Source organism: Lithobates pipiens, unplaced genomic scaffold, assembly GCF_037356315.1.
Source record: "Lithobates pipiens isolate NorthernLeopardFrog02 unplaced genomic scaffold, aLitPip1_a1.2 Scaffold_13, whole genome shotgun sequence".
Taxonomy (NCBI): domain Eukaryota; kingdom Metazoa; phylum Chordata; class Amphibia; order Anura; family Ranidae; genus Lithobates; species Lithobates pipiens.
In genome coordinates, this window is record NW_027507718.1 from 500,621,519 (window position 1) to 500,641,519 (window position 20,001).

Below are 20,001 nucleotides of genomic sequence, written 5' to 3' on the forward strand. Positions count from 1 at the left end.
ATAAAAAGTAAAATAAATAAGAGATTTTTAATTTTTTTTAAACACCCCATCCTGCACAGAAGCGAACGCATACGTAAGTGGCGTTCAAACCACACATGTGAGATATTGTCCCGATCATTAGAGCGAGAGCAATAATTTTAGTGCAGGACCATGTGACATAAAATATTGCAATGACCATGCCATTTTATTCTCTAGGATCTTTGCTAAAATATATTTTATATATATATATATATATATATATATATATATATATATATACAGTATATAATGTTTAGGGGTTCTAAGTAATTTTTTAGCAAAAAATACAGATTTTAACTTAAGTCATCTAATCTAGATCAGTAAGCAGTGCAAAAAGCTGTTCAAAAAATTAGGATGATGTTCTAAAAAAAAAAAGATTGTAAAATGTACAACAATGACACTATGGTCTCCCTTTAACCTGTGGCCCTATGAAGAGGCCAGTGGGTGCCTGACAATAATTACAGTCCTGACTATGTCCTCCTTGTCTTTCTCTGTCTCGGTTTTCTTTCAGTTTGCACATCTGTGGGTAGCCTAATTTGGCTGCTACAAGGAAAAGGTAACAGAAAGCCAAGTGACCTGCTGTTAACATAAATCAAAGTGGCTTTTTACTGCTGTGCTGACTGTAGAGTTTATGACGCTTTCAATCTGTGTTCCTCTATGAGAAGTCAGGACTAGCTGACCCAGCCTGTCCACTGGCTTTGTTCAACATGCCACTTACCTAAGAGAGATTTGGGGGCTTTGTGATATAGGCAGCCTGCTTGTCGAAAAACTTGCTGTGTTCGATATTTGAGTCATGCCTATGTAAGATTTATTGCACATTGCACCTAGGGGCCATCTCATTACTCTTGTGGATAGGACTACTTCAAGTGCTGTGCACTTATTCAGGCCGATTTTAGGCCATAAAAAGTTGTGTCGAGCCTCTATGCTAATAATTGTTCCAAGTACACTGCCCTAATGACCTTGTAATCCAACAAACAACCATTCAGACATTGACCAACCAGGATGATAAATGCGGTCTATGCAAGGCAGGACATGTTGATATATGTAGCTTCAACACCATGCGACAGCGGTTTGGGCCTGCAAATATTTCCTGTCAATGTTATTCTGATTTTCTGGCGTTGAAGCAATCTGAAAAAACTGAGTGCCACTGCCAATATACAAATGTGTGATGGTCTTGCTAACCATGTGTGCCTGTTACTCTTATACAGGGACGGACTGACCATTCAGGCACTCTGGCACTGCCCGAGGGCCCCATGCCACTAAGGGGCCCCATCAGGGTTGCCAGCCTCAATAAAACCAGGGACAGTATGTAAAAATCGTTTTTTTATTCAACTCCAAGATTATAGCTGCCCCACCTCTCCAGTACCTTTTCAGTGTGTGTATATACTGTGTGTGTATATTGTGTGTCTGTGTGTATACTGTGTGTGTGTGTGTGAGTGTGTGTGTGTGTATACTGTGTGGCCCCATAATCTATTGCCTGGGGCCCCCATAATCTCCTATTGCCCAGGGGCCCCATAATCTTCTTCTATTTCCCGGGGGCTCCATGAGTTGTCAGTCCGCCCCTGCTCTTATATTGTCACATAGTGCAATGTAAAAGTGAACTTGTTAGCCCAAGATCAGGTATCCTAAGGGGTTGATTTACTCTAAGTGGAGAGTGCCATGTCTGGTGCAGCTGTGCATGGTAGCCAATCAGTTTCTAACTCCCGCTTGTTTAATTAGGCTTTGACAAAAAAAAAAAAAAAAAAAAAAAATTATATATATATATATATATATATATATATATATATATATATAAATGACACTGATTGGGTTCTATGCAGAGCTGCACCAGATTTTGCACTCTCCGGTTTTAGTAATTCAGCACCTGCGTGTACCTTTCTAAACCAGAACATTTCTGTGGACCCCCCTGATCATATTTTTCATTTGTTACTAAACACTTCCCTCAACTTCTAGAGAACCATTCTTTAGTCCAGCCTTTCTCAAACTTTTCAACACAGAGGAACCCCTGAAATATCTTTCCAGCCTCCGGGAACCCCTGCTACAAATTACTGAATCTACAACTCACAATACATTAGTTTGGTGGTCTTTGGGAAGAATGCTCCTTGAACTTGTGGTGATTGTGAAGAATGACCCCCTTCCAAATAGTTAAAAAGATAAATGAGAGAGGCAGAAATTGCTCAAGGAACCCCTAGCAACCTCTGGAGGAACCCTAGTTGAGAAACCTTGCTCTAGTCATATGACCCAACAAGATGCCAACCCACTGCTTAGTGAAGGCTAGTGATGGACGAACGTTTCGCCCGGCGGTCGTTTCGCGGCGAATTTCCGACTTTCGCCGTCCGCGGGTTCGAACGCCTTTTTCCGTCGTTCGCCCCGGCGGACTTACGTGTTTAATGTATACAAGAACTTTAACCTTTCGTGACACGTTTATCATGTGTTACAGGACAACCAATTGAGACATGACAGCTCATGGACACTTGGACATTCCCCCTAACCTATAAATACACCCGATCCGGTGGCCATTTTACATTCTTTCTTCTGTCACTGTAGGGAAAGGATCCTGTGTGGAGTAGGGACAGAGAAAACGCTAGCTATTTGGTACACAAAAGTTCTTTTCAGGACTGGTATAGGTGTTAGGTCAGCAGCCTGAGTTTCTTTTGTCAGTTTAGATAAAGGGACAGAGCGCTGTATGCTGCTATTTTAGGGACAGCTCAGCCAGATTAGTCTTTCTTCATCATCATCATCATCATCATCATTAGCTGTTACTATCAGGTCCACAAAAGAGCTATTCCAGCTAATCGTTCCAGCCTACTCTTTTTTGCCAATTTGTATAGGGACAGGCAGGAAGCAGTGTGTCAGGCAGTGAGGATAATTTTAAAGACTTGCTGTTACTATTAGTTCCACAAAGGTTCTTTTCAGGACTGGTATCAGTGGTACGGTAATAGGCTTGTACACGTATAATATTCTTTCTTCCAAATATAGAAAGAATATTATACTTGACTGCTGCCCTTCTGCTGCAGTCTGCTAATCATTCACAACTCACTTGTTCCACAAAGCTCTTTATCAGGACTGGTAACTTGGTCTGTCTAGGGTGCTACGGTACATAGGCTTGGGTGCGGTACAGTCTGCTGTTCTGTAAGGACCGCTATCGGTCCACAATACATAGGGTTGCCGTGCACTACTGCTGACCGCTGCCCTATACTGCAGCAGTCCTTCAGCGGTATAGGGACTGACGCACAGTCTGCTAAACACTAATACACAACCTGCTTGGTCCACAAAAGTTCTTATAAGGACTGGTAACTTGGTATAGGGTGCTACGGTACATAGGCCTGAGTGCGTTACAGTCTGCTGTTCTGTAAGGACCGCTATCGGTCCACAATACATAGGGTTGACGTGCACTACTGCTGACCGCTGCCCTATACTGCAGCAGTCCTTCAGCGGTATAGGGACTGACGCACAGTCTGCTAAACACTAACACACAACCTGCTTGGTCCACAAAAGTTTTTATAAGGACTGGTAACTTGGTATAGGGTGCTACGGTACATAGGCCTGAGTGCAGTACAGTCTGCTGTTCTGTAAGGACTGCTATCGGTCCACAATACATAGGGTTGCCGTGCACTACTGCTGACCGCTGCCCTATACTGCAGCAGTCCTTCAGCGGTATAGGGACTGACGCACAGTCTGCTAAACACTAATACACAACCTGCTTGGTCCACAAAAGTTCTTATAAGGACTGGTAACTTGGTATAGGGTGCTACGGTACATAGGCCTGAGTGCAGTACAGTCTGCTGTTCTGTAAGGACCGCTATCGGTCCACAATACATAGGGTTGCCGTGCACTACTGCTGACCGCTGCCCTATACTGCAGCAGTCCTTCATTGGTATAGGGACTGACGTACAGTCTGCTAATCACTAACACACAACCTGCTTGGTCCACAAAAGTTCTTATAAGGACTGGTAACTTGGTATAGGGTGCTACGGTACATAGGCCTGAGTGCGTTACAGTCTGCTGTTCTGTAAGGACCGCTATCGGTCCACAATACATAGGGTTGCCGTGCACTACTGCTGACCGCTGCCCTATACTGCAGCAGTCCTTCAGCGGTATAGGGACTGACGCACAGTCTGCTAAACACTAACACACAACCTGCTTGGTCCACAAAAGTTTTTATAAGGACTGGTAACTTGGTATAGGGTGCTACGGTACATAGGCCTGAGTGCAGTACAGTCTGCTGTTCTGTAAGGACCGCTATCGGTCCACAATACATAGGGTTGACGTGCACTACTGCTGACCGCTGCCCTATACTGCAGCAGTCCTTCAGCGGTATAGGGACTAAGAGTTTTGTCACAGGGTGATTTAAAAAATGACAGGCAGAGGAAGAGGCAGGCCCTTCCGCAGGGGTGGTAGGGGTAGGGCAGGAGCAACAGCCTTGAGCCAAAGTGGGAAGTTGCAGAAGGTGCGTTCAATTACTTTAAAGGACGCACCAGACTTGGTTGAGTGGCTCACTCAGCCTTATTCTTCTGCACCCTCCTCATCCTCTCGATCTGCACCCTCTTCTTCACTCTCTGCTATGTGCACCCCCAAAGACACTACCACCAACAACACCACCACCACCACATACCTTCCGCTTGAGTGCAAATGGGGGCCTTCATGCTCCAGTGTTTTAATAGGGACCCCCGTATAAAAAGCATGAGGGTCAAGGACCAGTACTGGGTGGCAACGTACTTAGATCCCCGGTACAAACACAAAATGGCGGAAATGTTACCGCCGTCGCAGAGGGCTGTCAGAATGCAGCACTTCCAGGCCTTGCTTCGAGAAATGCTGCATTCTGCTTTTGCGTGCGCTGGCAGAGGAGCAATTCCCACTCCCAGAGAAGGATTTGCGGGTACCAATCCAACAGCGCCTGCAAGAAGAGGCCGGTTTGAAGATGTGTTGGTGACTTCGGATATGAGGTCATTCTTTCAGCCGACCCATCGACAGGTGTCATCCGGATCCAGCATCAGGGAACGCCTAGACCGTCAGGTGTCCGACTACATTGGGTTAACGGCCGATGTGGACGCTCTGAGGAGTGATGAACCCCTAGACTACTGGGTGGGCAGGCTTGACCTCTGGCCAGAGCTTGCCCAATTTGCAATCGAACTGTTGGCTTGCCCCTCATCCAGTGTCCTGTCCGAAAGGACGTTCAGCGCAGCAGGGGGGATTGTGACCGATAAGCGTACTCGCCTAGCTCACGACAGTGTTAACTACCTCACATTTCTAAAAATGAATGAGGCATGGATCTCGGAGGAATTCAACACATGTGATCAGTAGACCATGTATATGTCTATAAACAATTTTTGGAATCAAGCACACAGACCTTCTTAATTCATTTGGCTCACTTCCCTGACCCAAAAAAGCACACCGTACTATATGCCCCTACCCTCCTCTTTGAAGAGGTTGAGCGGTGTCATATTTCTACTGGGGCTGCTTATTATGAGGGGTTCCCACCATCCCTGTGCTGTGCTGACTTCCTCCTGGGTGTTCTTATTATGAGGGGCTCCCACCATCCCTGTGCTGTGCTGACTTCCTCCTGGGGGTTCTTATTATGAGGGGATCACACCATCCCTGTGCTGTGCTGACTTCCTCCTGGGGCTGCTTACGGTGCTGCTGTCAGCGCTGTATGTCACGGAGCTGCTGTCAGCGCTGTATGTCACGGAGCTGCTGTCAGCGCTGTATGTCACGGAGCTGCTGTCAGCGCTGTATGTCACGGAGCTGCTGTCAGCGCTGTATGTCACGGAGCTGCTGTCAGCGCTGTATGTCACGGAGCTGCTGTCAGCGCTGTATGTCACGGAGCTGCTGTCAGCGCTGTATGTCACGGAGCTGCTGTCAGCGCTGTATGTCACGGAGCTGCTGTCAGCGCTGTATGTCACGGTGCTGCTGTCAGCGCTGTATGTCACGGAGCTGCTGTCAGCGCTGTATGTCACGGAGCTGCTGTCAGCGCTGTATGTCACGGAGCTGCTGTCAGCGCTGTATGTCACGGAGCTGCTGTCAGCGCTGTATGTCACGGAGCTGCTGTCAGCGCTGTATGTCACGGAGCTGCTGTCAGCGCTGTATGTCACGGTGCTGCTGTCAGCGCTGTATGTCACGGAGCTGCTGTCAGCGCTGTATGTCACGGAGCTGCTGTCAGTGCTGTATGTCACGGAGCTGCTGTCAGCGCTGTATGTCACGGAGCTGCTGTCAGCGCTGTATGTCACGGAGCTGCTGTCAGCGCTGTATGTCACGGTGCTGCTGTCAGCGCTGTATGTCACGGAGCTGCTGTCAGCGCTGTATGTCACGGAGCTGCTGTCAGCGCTGTATGTCACGGAGCTGCTGTCAGCGCTGTATGTCACGGAGCTGCTGTCAGCGCTGTATGTCACGGTGCTGATGTCAGTGCTCTGTATTACGGTGCTGCTGTCAGTGCTCTGTATCTCCTGCACCCTCTTGTTTGCCTACCCTGGTCCCTGACCTTCCCTCTCCTCCATTGCCTTCATTAGCTCCATAGTCCTGAATTGTCAGAACAATTTCCCAAATAAAAAAAAAATGCTTGTAGTTATCGATCCCAAATTCACCTCATACATGTATTATGCTATTGTCCAGGTGGTGGGACTACGTGCTACCCCCTAATAATTACCCCGTGGCCGCAAATTCGACCTAAAGGTTTGCGAAATTCGCCTCCCATTGAAGTCAATGGAGCCCGCGGCGAACGGTCGTTTTCGCGAACGTTTGTGTCCGTTCGCGTTTCGCGTTCGCGAAACGTCCCGTCGGAAGTTCGTCCATCACTAGTGAAGGCCATTTATGTGCTCTGTTTGGACAAGGGGCAGTATTGGGGGGGGGGGTTAGTACCACTCTAGGGAGGTTGTTTGTAAGAACTAATCTGATTTAGAAGGACATACAGAGAGAAGTATTTCCAGGCTCTTAAAGTTAATAGTAGGCACTTTATAATTGAATGCTAAATCCTTACAGTTCCTCTGCCAAAATCTTACCAAGATACTTACTTTTTTTAGAGTCTTAAGACAGGCTCTCTCAAACTTTTCAACACAGAGGGACCCTTGAAATAACTTTCTGGTCTCAGGGAACCACTGCTAAAAAAGATATCTAAAACGCATGATGCATTAGTGCGATGGTCACTGAGAAGAATTCTCCCTACATCGGTGATCATGGGGAAGAATTGCCCCCTTACAAATAGCTAAAAATATCAATGCCGTCAGTGGACCATATCTGAGAGGCAGAAACTTCTCATTGCTCAAGGAACCCCTAGCATCCTCTGGATGAACCCTAGTTGAGAAACCCTGGTCTAAGATGCCCCTTGACAGCCCCATAAAACAATTTACTCTCATGGACTCCAGTCATGAGCTGTTTCCACCAGAACTCCCTTTTTGCCCAACTGCCCTGGCTTTAACACAAGAATAATGATGATGTCACATTTCACAATGGACTCTCCAAATGTAGAACAGCTATTCTCACCTAGGGTTTCTCCGGAGGTTGCTAAGGATTCCTTGAGCTATTTCTAAGTGAACCTCTATCTTTTGGTGCCAACAAAGTTCCAGAATCAACACGACTTGGCAGACTCAATGGCATGGCTCTTTGCTGCAAACTTGTGAAAGGGGGGAAGCACAAAAATCTGAATATGAAACCAACAATCCAAATTTTCAGTTTTTATTATTCTTTGTCCCGAAAAGGGCATGGCTGGAGAGATCCAAATCTTGTATATCCAAAACTTGGTCACAATGAATTACTAGAGCTACCCACAGTCCTCAGATGAAGGCTAGATGATCCAAAGACTGAACAATGGGTAGTGGGGTCCCCCAGGGTTCTGTGCTGGGACCAATCCTATTTAATTTATTCATAAACGACCTGGAGGATGGGGTAAACAGTTCAATCTCTGTATTTGCAGACGATACTAATCTAAGCAGGGCAATAACTTCTCCGCAGGATGTGGAAACCTTGCAAAAAGATCTGAACAAATTAATGGGGTGGGCAACTACATGGAAAATGAGGTTCAAAGTAGAAAAATGTAAAATAATGCATTTGGGTGGCAAAAATATATGAATGCAATCTATACACTGGGGGGAAAACCTCTGGGGTAATCTAGGATGGAAAAGGACCTGGGGGTCCTAGTAGATGATAGGCTCAACAATAGAATGCAATGCCAAGCTGCTGCTAACAAAGCAAACAGAATATTGGCATGTATTAAAAAGGGGATCAAGTCCAGAGATAAAACGATAATTCTCCCACTCTACAAGATTGTGCTCTGGCTGCACCTGGAGTATGCCATCCAGTTCTGGGCACCAGTCCTCAGGAAGGATGTACTGGAAATGGAGTGAGTCCAAAGAAGGGCAACAAAGCTAATAAAGGGTCTGTAGTATATTAATTATGAGGAAAGGTTGCGAGCACTGACCTTATTCCCTTCAAAAAGAAACGCTTGTGAGGGAATATGATTTCAATATACAAATACCATACTGGTATACAATAGGGATACAACTTTTTTGCAGAAGAGAGTTTAACAAGACTCATGGCCACTCATTAAAATTAGAAGAAAAGAGGTTTAACCTTAAACTACGTAGAGGGTTCTTTACTGTAAGCCCTTGCACACACGGTCAGAGATTCCGACAACCAAATCCATCAGACTAATTCCGACGGATTAATTCCGGAAGAGGTCCGGAAGTGATGTTGCATACACACGGTCGGACTAAGTTGTCGGAAAATCTGATTGTACATAACGTGATGACGTTATTTCGTTACGACGGGACTACGTTCAGGCTAGTAGCCAATAGCTTTGGTCTAGAAATTTTATCTGAGCATGCGTGGCACTTTGTCCGTCGGAGTAGGCTACACATGATCGGAGTATGTCCGATAGGAGCATTTTGTCTGAAAATTTTACCGGAAAGTTGGAAAACTTGGTCCGTCGGAAACAGTCCGATGCAGACCACACACAGTCGGAATATCCGACAAAACGGTCTGATAGGACACATTCCGTCGGAATCTCCGACCGTGTGTACAAGGGCTAAGAGCGGCAAGGATGTGGAATTCCCTTCCACAGGCGGTGGTCTCAGTGGGGTGCATCGATAGTTTCAAGAAACTATTAAATAAGCACCTGAACAACCTCACCTACTATGTAACTATGTAACAGTGACAGAAACCAGAATGCTTGTATGAACCAAAGCAGACACAGCACGTTATCTAAGGATCATAATAGTGAATGGATGGAATGATCTAGGCCAGGGGTCTCCAAACTTTCTAAAGAAATGGTCAATTTACTGTTCTTCAAACTTTAGGAGGGTCTAACAGTGCCCAGTGGGAGTAAAGAATGCCCAATCTTTGGTATTAAGGGGAGAAATACAGTGGTGTGAAAAAGTGTTTGCCCCCTTCCTCATTTTCTGTTCCTTTGCATGTTTGTCACACTTAAGTGTTTCGGAACATCAAACCAATTTAAACAATAGTCAAGGACAACACAAGTAAACACAAAATGCAATTTGTAAATGAAGGTGTTTATTATTAAAGGTGAAAAAAAATCCAAACCATCATGGCCCTGTGTGAAAAAGTGATTGCCCCCCTTGTTAAAACATACTATAACTGTGGTTGTCCACACCTGAGTTAAATTTCTATAGCCACACCCAGGCCTGATTATTGCCACACCTGTTCACAATCAAGGCATCACTTAAATAGGAGCTGCTTGACACAGTAAGGTCCACCAGAAGATCCTTAAAAGCTACACATCATGCCGAGACCCAAAGAAATTCAGGAACAATTGAGAAAGAAAGTAATTGAGATCTATCAGTCTGGAAAGGGTTATAAAGCCATTTCCAAAGCTTTGGGAATCCAGCGAACCACAGTGAGAGCCATTATCCACAAATGGCGAAGACATGGAACAGTGGTGAACCTTCCCAGGAGTGGCCGGCCGCCCAAAATTACCCCAAGAGCGCAGCGACGACTCATCCAAGAGGTCACAAAAGACCCCACAACAACGTCCAAGGAACTGCAGGCCTCACTTGCCTCAGTTAAGGTCAGCGTTCATGCCTCCACCATCAGGAAAAGACTGGGCAAAAATGGCCTGCATGGCAGAGTTCCAAGGAGAAAACCACTGCTGAGCAAAAAGAACATCAAAGCTCGTCTCAATTTCTCCACAACACATCTTGATGATCCCCAAGACTTTTGGGACAACATTCTGTGGACCGATGAGACAAAAGTGGAACTCTTTGGAAGGTGTGTGTCCAAGTATATCTGGCGTAGAAGGAACACTGCATTTCATAAAAAGAACATTATACCAACAGTAAAATATGGTGGTGGTAGTGTGATAGTCTGGGGCTGTTTTGCTGCTTCAGGACCTGGAAGACTTGCCATGATAAAAGGAACTATGAATTCTGCTGTCTACCAAGAGATCCTGAAGGAGAATGTCCGACCATCTGTTCGTGTACTCAAGCTGAAACGAACTTGGGTTCTGCAGCAGGACAATGATCCTAAACACACCAGCAAGTCCACCACCGAATGGCTGAAGAAAAACAAAATGAAGACTTTGGAGTGGCCTAGCCAAAGTCCTGACCTGAATCCTATTGAGATGTTGTGGTATGACCTTAAAAAGACCGTTCATGCTCGAAAACCCTCTAATGTAACTGAATTAGGACAATTCTGCAAAGATGAGTGGGCAAAAATTCCTCCAGGACGCTGTAAAAGCCTCATTGCACGTTATTGCAAACGCTTGGTTGCAGTTGTTGCTGCTAAGGGTGGCCCAACCAGTTATTAGGTTTAGGGGGCAATCACTTTTTCACACAGGGCCATGATGGTTTGGATTTTTTTTCACCTTTAATAATAAACACCTTCATTTACAAATTGCATTTTGTGTTTACTTGTGTTGTCCTTGACTATTGTTTAAATTGGTTTGATGTTCCGAAACACTTAAGTGTGACAAACATGCAAAGGAACAGGAAATGAGGAAGGGGGCAAACACTTTTTCACACCACTGTAGTTGGTGTTAGTGGGAGGAATAGTGCCCCATTGTTGATGTCAGTGGAAGGAATAATGCTTCAAGGGCCGGATAAAGGCAAGCAAAGGGACACATCCAGCCCCAAGACCGCAGTTTGGAAACCACTGATCTAGGCCATCCATGTGAAGAAGTGGATCTCTGGGGGTCACAGTATGTGCTGGAATCTGAAGCTAATTGTGCATTCATAATTATGTTCATGCTGGTTGACTTTAACGTGCCAATTTCTCTGTGATGCTTTTATGACTTTAACCTGCCAATATAGTCTACTATTTCTTTGTAGAGTTGAGGGTCTAATTCATGTGCCCCTGCTGAGGTTTACAGAAAGCTTGGTGAGCCATCTCTGGAGAGGCGGCTGGTGGGTCTGTCGGTTTTCCCCTTGCTTCTCCGCCGGCCGCGCATCTCCTCCCTCCTTTCCCTTAACATCACTTCTCCTTTCGGCCAATCAGAAAACAGGTCTCCTGACCCACTTCCTGATTGGCTGGGAGGAGAATCAGTGTGAATATGAATATTCTCACACAACTGAGTGGGCTCTGGGCGCCGTGCTCGGTACCCCGAGCCCACCCTTTTTTGAAGCCTGTTAGAGCCTCTGGCTCTAAACACGTGCTTCAAATAAAAACAACCCCCCCATTGTAATCCATGAACCGGCACCATGTAAATAGATTAGGGTGCCAGACGCATGGATGGGGGGAGGCGGCGCCCATGCCCCCCTAATGGACGGGCCGCCACTGAAAGAATATTTAGTGAACACAAATGACATTCTGCAGTTCTGCCCTAGGTTGACAATGCTGCGCCTTTTCCAACATCATACAGTTAGTGAGCATTTTTATGGAAGTGTGTTACTGGCAGGATCACCAGGTAAAAAAAAGAAACAGACTCATAAAAAGAAAATGAATGCAACCACATCAAAGGACTGGTACCTAAATATTGACATTTTTATTCCTTGATTTACATACACTTTAACCACTTGCCGACCACAATATGTATATATACTTTAAGGTTTGCATGTGGTTTACCGGGATTATGGCTGAAGATATCAGCCATAACCTCAGTATTGCTTTTTTCCACCGGGCCGCCCGAGAAATGATCCGCCGTGCCACCGGCTGGTCACAAAGGCTATCAAAGCGTAGATCTTTGAACGCCTCTATGGCCTTGGAGGAGAAGGGATCTCATCGCTCCAGGAGCACACATGCAGGCTGTAAACTGTCTCTTCGGCTGGGAAGCCACAGGTGCAGGCTATTACCACTAGCAACAGACAAAAAACAAGCTCTGGACTGCCGAACTCTTCAGAAGACCACTTTCTTTTATTGAAAAATCACATCACAGCTCAACAAACACAGCAAACAAAGAAAAATTGCTGACGTTTCGCACTAGCTGTAGTGCTTATTCGTAGCAATGTTGTTCGCTGTGTTTGTTGTGATTTTTCAATAAAAGAAAGTGGTCTTCTGAAGAGTGCGGCAGTCCAGAGCTTGTTTTTTGTCTATGGCCTTGGAGGACCGGAGTGACATCATGACGTCACTTCCGGGTTCAGGCTGAACGTAAACAATTATTTTTTTGTTTTTTTAAAGCAAAAGATCAAAAAACATTAAAAAAAAAAAATATTTTGCTTTTAAAGCTTAATAAGAGATTTGGAGACTTTTTGACCCCAGATCTCTCCAAAAACAGGACCTGTCACCCCTTATTTCTTTTACAAGGGATGTTCACATTCCTTGTAATAGGAATAAAAGTGATGTAAAAAAAGATAATTAAAGGGACAATGCGAAAATAAAAAGTAAAATAAAAAAGAATGAAAAACATTTACCCCCACCCCATCCATCCGTGTTCACATGCAGAAGTGGATGCAAACATACAGTGCCTTGCGAAAGTATTCGGCCCCCTTGAACTTTTCAACCTTTTGCCACATTTCAGGCTTCAAACATAAAGATATAAAATTTAAATTTTTTGTGAAGAATCACCAACAAGTGGGACACAATCGTGAAGTGGAACGAAATCTATTGGATAATTTAAACTTTTTTAGCAAATAAAAAACTGAAAAGTGGTGCGTGCAAAATTATTCGGCCCCTTTACTTTCAGTGCAGCAAACTCACTCCAGAAGTTCAGCGAGGATCTCTGAATGATCCAATGTTGTCCTAAATGACTGATGGTGATAAATAGAATCCACCTGTGTGTAATCAAGTCTCTGTATAAATGCACCTGCTGTGATAGTCTCAGGGTTCTGTTGAAAGCGCAGAGAGCATCATGAAGACCAAGGAACACACCAGGCAGGTCCGTAGTACTGTTGTGGAGAAGTTTAAAGCCGGATTTGGATACAAAAAGATTTCCCAAGCTTTAACCACTTGCTTACTGGGCACTTAAACCCCCCTCAGTCCCAGACCAATTTTCAGCTTTCAGCGCTGATGCACTTTGAATGACAATTGCGCGGTCATACAACACTGTACCCAAATGAAATTTTTATCATTTTTTTCCCACAAATAGAGCTTTCTTTTGGTGGTATTTAGTTACAGCTCGGAGTTTTATTTTTTGCTAAACAAACAAAAAAAGATGCAAAAAAAAAAAATCATGTTTTAATAGTTTGTTATAAAATTTTGCAAACGGGTCATTTTTCTCCTTCATTGAAGTGCGCTGATTAGGCGGCACTGATAGGCTGCATTGGTGGGCACTGATGGGCTGCATTGGTGGGCACTGATGGGCTGCATTGGTGGGCACTGATAGGCTGCACTGGTGGGCACTGATAGGCATAGTTAAGGCGGCACTAATAGGCACAGATAAGGCGGCACCGATGGGCACAGATAAGGCGGCACTGATGGGCACAGATAAGATGGCACGGATGGGTGGCACGGATAAGTGGCACGGATGGGTGGCACGGATGGGCACTGATAGGTACCACAGATAGATGGGACTGATGGGCACTGATAGGTGGCACTGATAGGTGGCTCTGATAGGTGGCACTGCTGGGCACTGATGGGCGGCACTGCTGGGCACTGATGGGCGGCACTGCTGGGCACTGATGGGCGGCACTGGGGTGCAGCACCTTTGAGGCAGATTTTGGGTGGCACTGTGGGTGGCACTGCTGGGTGGCACTGTGGGTGGCACTGTGGGCACTGCTGGGTGGCACTGTGGGCACTGCTGGGTGGCACTGTGGGCACTATGGGCACTGCTGGGTGGCACTGACAGGGGGGCACTTACTTTATTTCAGGATGGCACTGCGGGTGGCAGGTGGGCACTGGCAGGGGGCAGGTGTCCGCTTAAATTGCTGGCCGTGATCGGGACTGATGTCCCGAACACGGCCGCCGGCGATCGGCTTTTTTTTTTTCTCCTCGCGCTGTCAGCGCGAGGAGGAATACTAGCCGATTATCGGCTCCGTTTTATCACATGATCAGCTGTCATTGGCTGACAGCTGATCACGTGATAAGGGGTCGGGATCGACCCCCTTACACGGATCGGTGATCAGGCGAGTCTCACGGACTCGCCGATCACAGAGCGCGCCGCGCGCGCCCCTCAGGGGGCGCGCAGGCCGCTCGTATCCGGGACGACGTCAATAGACGTAGTCCCGGAAATGTGGGTCCGCGCTGTTGCCGTCATTTTGCAATAGCGCGGTACCCAAGTGGTTAAACATCCCAAGGAGCACTGTGCAAGCGATCATTTTGAAATGGAAGGAGTATCAGACCACTGCAAATCTACCAAGACCTGGCCGTCCCTCTAAACTTACAGCTCAGACAAGGAGAAGACTGATCAGAGATGCAGCCAAGAGGCCCATGATCACTCTGGATGAACTGCAGAGAACTACATCTGAGGTGGGAGAGTCTGTCCATAGGACAACAATCAGTCGTACACTGCACAAATCTGGCCTTTATGGAAGAGTGGCAAGAAGAAAGCCATTTCTCAAAGATATCCATAAAAAGTCTCGTCTAAAGTTTGCCACAAGCCACCTGGGAGACACACCAAACATGTGGAAGAAGGTGCTCTGGTCAGATGAAACCAAAATCCAACTTTTTGCCCACAATGCAAAACGATATGTTTGGCATAAAAGCAACACAGCTCATCACCCTCAACACACCATCCCCACTGTCAAACATGGTGGTGGCAACATCATAGTTTGGGCCTGCTTTTCTTCAGCAGGGACAGGGAAGATGGTTAAAATTGAGGGGAAGATGATTGCAGCCAAATACAGGACCATTCTGGATGAAAACCTGTTGGAGTCTGCAAAAGACCTGAAACTGGGACGGAGATTTATCTTCCAACAAGACAATGATCCCAAACATACAGCAAAATCTACAAAGGAATGGTTCACAAATAAACGTATCCAGGTGTTAGAATGGCCAAGTCAATGTCCAGACCTGAATCCAATCGAGAATCTGTGGAAAGAGCTGAAAACTGCTGTTCACAAACGCTCTCCATCCAACCTCATTGAGCTTGAGCTGTTTTGCAAGGAAGAATGGGCAAGAATTTCAGTCTCTCGATGTGCAAAACTGATAGAGACATACCCCAAGCGACTTGCAGCTGTAATCGCAGAAAAAGGTGGCGCTACAAAGTATTAACGCAAGGGGGCCAAATAATTTTGCACGCCCCACTTTTCATTTTTTTATTAGTTGAAAAAGTTTAAAAAATCCAATAGATTTCGTTCCACTTCACAATTGTGTCCCACTTGTTGGTGATTCTTCACAAAAAGTAAAAATTTTATTTCTTTATGTTTGAAGCCTGAAATGTGGCAAAAGGTTGAAAAGTTCAAGGGGGCCGAATACTTTCACAAGGCACTGTAAGTCGCACGCAGATATGTAACCAGTATTCCCACCAGCCGTGAATAATTCTAGCACTAGATCTTCTCTGTAACTCTAAACTAGTAATCTGTAAAGACTTTTAAAGCATTGCCTATGGAGATTTTAAGTACCATAGTTTGTCGCCCTTCCCCCAGCATGTAAAATTTTAAAGCGTGACATGTTAGGTATCTATTTACTCGGCGTAACATGGGGTTCCCCCAAAATCCATAAAAGACCCTTATCTGAGTATTCAGACTGGTAGGTTAGGAAAGGGAGCTCCTCCCCCCCTTAACCATGCTAGGCTGCATGCCCACAACATGGGGGGGGGGGGTGGGCGCTTTGCACCCCCACCCCAAAGCTCCTTGCCCCTATGTTGATGGGGACAAGGGCCTCTTCCAGACAACCCTGGCCGGTGGTTGCCAGGGTCTGCGGGCTGGGGGCTTATCGGAATCTGGAAGCCGCTTTTAACAAGGGGATCCCCAGGACCCCAACCCCCTTCCCTATGCAAATCGGTATCGGTTACATCGTACCCCTACCCATTCACCAAAAAAAATCCAAGACATTGTGAAAGGAGACGGCTAGCAGACAGGCAGAACTCACAATATGAAAGGAGATTTTTTCACAGGAGATTAAATTGGATTGCCAAATATAACAATGGTTTGTATTGTTATTACAGTGATGAAGAAGATAGAAAATGCATGTAGAATCCCATGTTTAATTTGACTTTAAAGTGTTTTTTTTAGTGACTTTTACCTATAGGTAAACCTAGAATAAGGCTTACCTATAGGTAGTGGAAATATCTCCTAAACGTGTGCCGTTTAGGAGATATTTCACTTGACGTCTTCGGCGCATGCGGTGTGAAGAAACGGACCACCGTGCCGTTTCTTCTTCCAGCATGTGCTGTGATTGACGGGTCCCGCGCGCATGCAAAGTAGTGATGTCACGTGACACGAGCCAGTCGCAGCGCCGGAGTCCACGGCCCCCGGAAGGAAGATGGACGCGGCCTGCTCAGGGGACAGCACGGGCTTTGTTTTCAGGTAAGTGTCATATAATGGGCAAGTATACGGAGCATTCTAGCCCATTATGCTTTTCATTTGCAGGTCTTGCGGGGAGCATCGGGGTTTACTTCCTCTTTAATGCATTCTATGCATTAAAGAGGAAGTAAACTTTGTTTTTCTTTTTCTGTTCCCTGCAAAGCGTGACATCACTCCCACACGTGGGAGCAGGCGGGTGACGGCACTGAGTTCTGAAGAAGCGCATGCACCGGTGACATCATTGGTGCAGTAAACAATAAATATCTCCTAGACCGCGCATGTTTAGAAGATATTTACAGTACCGATAGCCTTAGTATAGGCTTATCCAAAAGGTACAAACATTAGAGGATTACAAGCTCTTTAAGATAAAAATCTTTCTGTGTGTAGCAGCCCCCCTAATACTTACCTGAGGTCCCTCCCTGTCCAGCGATGTCCACGAGTGTCTCAGCCATCCGAGACTCTCCCTCCTGATTGGCTGAGACACAGCAGTGGCAAAGTCAAAGTCTGCCAGCCAATCAGGAGAGAGGGGGCGGGGCCAGGTCAGGGCCCCGTGTCTGAATGGGCTCATGGAGCTGTGACTCAGCTCGGGTGTCCCCATAGCAGGCTGCTTTCTGTAGGGGGCACTGAACAGGAGGGAGGGGCAAGGATCACAGAAGAGGGACCCGAAAAGAGGAGGACCTGGGCTAAAACCACTGCAACAGAGCAGGTAAGTATAACATGTTTATTATTCTTATAGGAAAAAAACAAGACTTTGCAATCACTTTAACCCCTTGCTGACTGTCCTATAGCACTCTTTCTGCTACAGGGCCGTGCGCGGGATCATGTATCTATAAGTGATCCTGCACTTCCATGGGCATGCACATGGCGCCGGCGTACCACTTCTGCTGTGATAATTCAAAGTTGAAGCCAATCTGCATGTCCTGGGGACTCAAAGTCCTCCCGCACCCGCCGATAGTCAGTAAAAAACAGAGGACTGAGATATCCCCATGTAAACAAGGCAGATCTCGGTTCTGACAGGGGGGAAGGGACCGAGCCTGTGTACCTGCAAAGCAGGCACTAGAGTCCATCTCTTCCCCTAGTGAAAGCAGCACACTGTGTACACAAAAACACTGGCTAGGCACACATTTAACCCCCTTCCCCAGGCAGTGTCATTAGTACAGTGACAGTGTATATTTTATTAGCATTGACCACTGTATTAGTGTCACTGGTTCCCACAAAGTGTCAAAAGTGTCAGTGTCTGATCTGTCAGCTGCAATATCACAGTCCTACTATAAGCTGCTGATCGCCCCCCTTATTAGTATAGAAAAATAAAATAGAAATAAAAATGTCATGCATACTGTATTTATTGGCGTATAACACTCACCTTTTCACCCCAAAAATAAGGTGCAAATAGCGTGTGAGTGTTATACGCCAATACTTACATTTTAGCTGCCTCACGGGGGATGGGGGGGGGGGGGACGACGACGACAAGCGCCATCAGGTTACATACAGTGGGAATCTCCTGTTTACTTGGCGGCCTCTGTAATAGGAAGTCCCGTCTCCTGGTCCACCATTGGACCAGTGTTCAGTCTATCCTAGGAGATTTTCACTGTATGTCATCTGTCGGCACTCATCCCGCCCCCTCTAGGCTGCAGATGGGCATCAATCAGGCTGCACTGATGGCAATGGTGAGGCTGCATTGATGGCAACGGTGAGGCTTCAGATGGGCACTGACCCTTATTTTGCTTCAAAGTTCCTTATTTAAAATTTTCGTTTTTTTCCTGAAACTTTCCTCTTAAAATATATGTGCGTGTTATACGCCGATAAATACGGTATATCCCCTAGTTTGTAGACACTATAACATTCGCGGAAACCAATCAATGTACGCGTATCAGTATTTTCTTTTTTACCAAAAATATGTAGAAGAATACAGATGAAGAAATTTCGATTTTTTTAAAAAAATGAATTGGCTGTGTTTTATAGCTGAAAGTAAAATATATATATTTTTTTCTAAATTGTTGCTCTTTTTTTGTTTATAATGCAAAAAATTAAAATCGCAGAGGTGATCAAATACTACCAAAAGTAAGCTCTATTTGTGGGAGAAAAATTACGTAAATTGTATTTGGGTATAGCGTTGCATGAGGGTGTAATTGTCAGTTAAAGTAACGCAGTGCTGTGTCGTAAAAAATGGCCTGGTCATGGGAGGGGGGGGGGTGGTAAAACCGTCTGGTGCTGAAGTGGTTAATTGGTCATTATGGACGGCTTAGACACTTTACATAGTTTGCACACACCATCCATTGTAATTGAATTCTATTTTTTTATTTTTTTACATGCAGATGACAAGCCCACTGATCTCGACATATGAAATACGATGTAATGAGACCCTGCCAATATCGGGTATTACAATAAGATAAAATGTAATAAAACAAAAAGCCCATAAACCACAGGAGCAAAACAACCCACCGCTCCTCTGGGTCACATTTAATAAACCACAAAGCCTGAAAAAATAGGGAAGATGATTAAGAGCCAGCTTGGGCGGAGATTTATATTAATTCCAGGATTCGTATCCTACAGGCGTTCTCCAACCTCTTGATAATCACGCGACGTATCAACTGAAAATCAATATCCCAAACATCTATATAGAGAAAAGCTCAATAGCAACAACAACAAAAAAATTTCCATTGGCACATTATGTCTTTAAGTATACGAAGAAAAGTCTTACCTTTGCTAAATGGACGGGGTTTTCGGTCCAGGAACAAATTGCTAAAACTTGATCCTTTTTTAGGTCACCTAAAGCTACTTAGACCTACACAAACCTAACAGCTCTTCCAGCACAATACATTTCTCATCTGCCAAGAGTGCCCTCTAGTGGATGTCAGGGGCAGCTCTGTGAGTCAAGGTGCTGCATGATTCAGGATACAAGAACAATGAAAGGATGTGTTATGAAAGTAGAGTTATCCTTTAAAAAGATCTTGCTATTGCAATCTGCAGCCAGACACATTTGCTTACTTAACACTTGTTAAAGTGCATGTAGACTCTAATGTGAATAGGGGAGTAACATACATTTTGAGATGGAAATGAGGGACACCTACTAAAAAACGTATGTAGGCATAGGACACGCCCCCCTGTCACACGCTCTTAAAGGAGAATTAATCCCCAAAAAAAGGTTAATTAAATCCACAAGGACTTTTACCACTACTATTCCTTTGTATTGGCTTTTAAA

The 20,001-nt window shown here is 45.5% G+C and overlaps 1 protein-coding gene across 1 annotated transcript in view; it reads right to left on the reverse strand.

Annotated features, from left to right (window-relative positions):
* Positions 1–19,586, reverse strand: part of LOC143975566 (progonadoliberin-2) — an 87,674-nt gene extending 68,088 nt beyond the window's left edge. Inside the window, exon 1 of the mRNA XM_077478031.1 lies at positions 19,501–19,586. The gene's annotated coding sequence lies outside the window, so the exon portion shown is untranslated. The remainder of the gene's footprint in view (positions 1–19,500) is intronic.
* Between the last annotated feature and the right edge of the window lie 415 nt (positions 19,587–20,001).